This window comes from Hippichthys cyanospilos, chromosome 15 (assembly GCF_059441005.1).
Source record: "Hippichthys cyanospilos isolate Australia breed blue-spotted pipefish chromosome 15, RoL_Hcya_1.0, whole genome shotgun sequence".
In the NCBI taxonomy this organism is placed as follows: Eukaryota; Metazoa; Chordata; class Actinopteri; order Syngnathiformes; family Syngnathidae; genus Hippichthys; species Hippichthys cyanospilos.
Window position 1 is genome coordinate 343,388 of NC_142383.1, and position 4,566 is coordinate 347,953.

The window sequence follows — 4,566 nt, forward strand, 5'->3', positions numbered from 1 at the left end:
AGCTGCTTGCAGCTCTAGTTATTATTATTATTATTTACTGTGCAGCGCTTTTCCATTTTTGAGGGCCTAAACATGCACGAAAAGTCACCAAAATTTGCACATTTGTCGGGCCTGGTGAAAAATTGGATATTTTTGTGTTTCCCAAAACAATGCAAAAAAAATGGCTCTGCAGCGCCACCTAAGGTCGAAAAAGTGCACCTGGTCCCGGCCCGTTTGACCTAGAGCTACGAAAATTTTTTGGCATATGTAGGACCTAGAGACCTACAAAAAAGTCAGCGCGAGCCATGTGCTCAGATGTACAGAAAAAGAGTTATGAATTTTTGAATGTGCATTTTTGGCCCATTTTTGCACGTTTGTAGGTCCCAAACTGCTCCTTGTTTCTCCTAAACGCTTTACTCAATCACCTTCAAATTTGCTGTGGTCCATATTCACACATAGGGGCACAAGTGTGCGAAATTTAGTGCAGATCCGCTGACATATATGATAGGGGCGTGGCTTCAAATAATGTGTTCAATTTTTCCTTCGCCAAGAGGGACAAAAATCTTAATTACTTTGATGTACTAGCTTAAAAAAATCTAAAACTTCATAGACACATGGAAACTTATGTCTTTAACACCTTTAAAAAAAGTTTTTTTAAATACCTACTAGCGCCGCCTAGTGGTTGATTAAAATGTCATTTTTTACACTCTCATGTATTGTGCTCAGTCTGTTTGAGTAAAACAAATGAAAATTGGTCAGAATATCAATAAGACATGGAATATTAAGGTTTTAAAATTTTACGACTTTTCGATAATGGGCGTAGTCTGCACGCCACCTCAAAGTCAGATGACTCGCCAAAACGAAAAAAGTGGCTGTAATTGGCCCCAAAATGGCCTTATGAGTGGAAAATAGCCTCTTACTCCCGGCCCATTTGACCGAGAGCTCCAAAAATTTGTAGCCTTATGTAGGACCTCGAGCCCTACAAAAAAGTCAGCGCGAGCCATGTGCTCAGATGTACAGAAAGAGAGTTATGAATTTTTGAATGTGCACTTTTGGCCCGTTTCTGCTCATTTGCAGGTCCCGAACTGCTCCTTTTTTCTCCCAAACGCTTGACCCGATCGACTTCAAATTTGCTGTGATGTTTTATCTGACTGTGAGGCACAATTGTTCAAATTTTCGTGATGATCCGCCATCAAATATGTTGGGGGCGGGGCTTCATATAATGCCTTTGATGATTACTTTGCCAAATGTGAAACAAACCTTTATAACTCAGCTTTACAAGCTTGGAAAAATCTGAAACTTCACAGACACATGAACACTTAAGCCCTTAACACAAGTGTTTAAAAAAATCTTCAATTGCTTATAAGGCCATCTAGTGGCAAACAAAAATGTCAGTCTGATGTCTCGCCAAAACGAACAAAGTTGCTTTGTTTGGTCCCAGATGGTCTTATCTTTTCTAAACTTCATATATTTGATGGGTTTCCAATGCGGAATACACCTATCAACATATTTTTTGTTATAGTGCGAGTGCCACCTAGTGACAGCCAAAAATATAGCATTTTTTAAACGTTTTTAAGTGTTTAGCTGAGCCCTTTCATGCAATATCGCTGAAATTAAGTCTGCAAAGCTTCTAGACAGCCTTGATGACCTCCACCAAATTTTACGAAGTTTCGATAATGGGCGTGGCCTCTACGACCATTTTCATTCCGAAGCTTTATCTGTCCAGTAAAAGTTGCTGTAATTTGACCCAGATGATCTGATCTTCTCACAATTTCACACATTGGATGAAAATATTCTCCTGAACATATCGACAAAAATATATTCCAGTTTAAAGCTAGCGCCACCTAGTGGCTGCAAAAAATGTCATTAGTCGAAAGATTACAGTCAATCCTGTTTGGTTTGACCGACAGCTATGAAACTTTGTAGGCAAATGATGGACTGCAAAACCTACAAAAAAGTCAATAGAAGTGATATGCTAGGATGTACAGAAAAATTGTTATGACTTTTTTCAATGTGCAGTTTTGTCCCATTCTTAGACGTTAGCTGGTCTCAAACTAGTGTCTTTTTCTCTTAAACGATTCACCCCATTACCTTCAACTTTGGCATGAATCATTATCCAACTGAGGGGCACACATAGGCCAAATATCGTGAAGATCTCTTGACATAAAAGATGCGGGCGGAGCTTCAAATTATGTTTAATACTTCCTTTGCCAAGAGTGACAAAAATCTTAATAACTCAGCTATGACAGCTTCAAACCATCTGAAACTTTCCTGGGCCTTTAAAAGTAATGCAATAATACAGCTATGTGATAAACTTTCAAATCATTTACAGCGCCACCCAGTGGGGGACAAAAATCTCATTTTTTATACTTTTAAGTACTGTGAAATGCCTGTTTGACTAAATGAACTAAAAAATGGTCAGAAAATCTATGACACATTGGAACATTAAGGTTCTCAACTTTTATGACTTTTCAATAAAGGGCGTGGCCTCTATGCCAACTCAAAATCCCATGTCTCGCGAAAACGGTAAAAGTTGCTGTAATTGGACCTAGACGATCTGGTATTTTCAAAACTTCGTATATGGGATGGGAGTCCAATGTGAAACACACCTACAAGTCTGATTTTTATCATAGTACGAGCGCCACCTAGTGGCAGCAAAAAATATAGCAAATCCCTAATGTTTTTATGTACTCTGCTGAGCCCCTTGAAGTGATATCCCTTAAATGTTTTCTGAAAAGCCAGTGGCCATGCCTTATGCCCTCCACAAATCACTACGATGTTTCGACAGTGGGTGTGGCCTATATGGCATTGAAAGTCACAAAATTGGAACAATAAAAGCTGCAGTAACTCCACCCACATTGTCCCACCTTGTCTACATTTTACTTAATATTTGATAAGAGTCCTGCACTGAAGTCATCTACAACAAATTTTTCATCGTTCATAGTCCTTGTTCATACCCCGACCTGTTCATACCCCGACGTGCACAGGTCTGCGAGGGCCCTTTATAGCTGCTTGCAGCTCTAGTTATTATTATTATTATTATTATTATTATTTACTGTGCAGCGCTTTTCCATTTTTGAGGGCCTAAACATGCACGAAAAGTCACCAAAATTTGCACATTTGTCGGGCCCGGTGAAAAATTGGATATTTTTGTGTTTCCCAAAACAATGCCAAAAAAAATGGCTCTGCAGCGCCACCTAAGGTCGAAAAAGTGCACCTGGTCCCGGCCCGTTTGACCTAGAGCTACGAAAATTTTTAGCCATATGTAGGACCTAGAGACCTACAAAAAAGTCAGCGCGAGCCATGTGCTCAGATGTACAGAAAAAGAGTTATGAATTTTTGAATGTGCATTTTTGGCCCATTTTTGCACGTTTGCAGGTCCCAAACTGCTCCTTGTTTCTCCCAAACGCTTTACTTAATCGTCTTCAAATTTGCTGTGGTCCATATTCACACATAGGGGCACAAGTGGGCAAAATTTGGTGCAGATCCGCTGACATATATGATAGGGGCGTGGCTTCAAATTATGTGTTCAATTTTTCCTTCGCCAAGAGTGACATAAACCTTAATAACTTTGTTGTACTAGCTTAAAAAAATCTAAAACTTCATAGACACATGGAAACTGATGTCTTTAACACCTTTGAAAAAAATTTTTTTTAATACCTACTAGCGCCGCCTAGTGGTTGATTAAAATGTTATTTTTTACACTTTCATGCATTGTGCTCAGTCTGTTTGAGTAAAACAAATGAAAATTGGTCAGAATATCATTAAGACATGGAATATTAAGGTTTTAAAATTTTACGACATTTCGATAATGGGCGTAGTCTGCACGCCACCTCAAAGTCAGATGACTCGCCAAAACGAAAAAAGTGGCTGTAATTGGCCCCAAAATGGCCTTATGAGTGGAAAATAGCCTCTCACTCCCGGCCCGTTTGACCTAGAGCTCCAAAAATTTGTAGCCTTATGTAGGACCTCGAGCCCTACAAAAAAGTCAGCGCGAGCCATATGCTCAAATGTACAGAAAGAGAGTTATGAATTTTTGAATGTGCACTTTTGGCCCGTTTTTGCTCATTTGCAGGTCCCCAACTGCTCCTTTTTTCTCCCAAACGCTTGACCCGATCGACTTCAAATTTGCTGTGATGTTTGATCTGACTGTGAGGCACAATTGTTCAAATTTTCGGGATGATCCGCCATCAAATATGTTGGGGGCGGGGCTTCATATTATGCCTTTGATGATTACTTTGCCACATGTGAAACAAACCTTTATAACTCAGCTTTACAAGCTTAGAAAAATCTGAAACTTCACATACACATGAAGACTTAAGCCCTTAACACAAGTGTTTAAAAAAATCTTCAATTGCTTATAAGGCCATCTAGTGGCAAACAAAAATGTCAGTCTGATGTCTCGCCAAAACGAACAAAGTTGCTGTGTTTGGTCCCAGATGGTCTTATCTTTTCTAAACTTCATATATTTGATGGGTTTCCAATGCGGAATACACCTATCAACGTATTTTTTGTTATAGTGCGCGCGCCACCTAGTGGCAGCCAAAAATATAGCATTTTTTAAACGTTTTTATGTGTTTAGCTGAG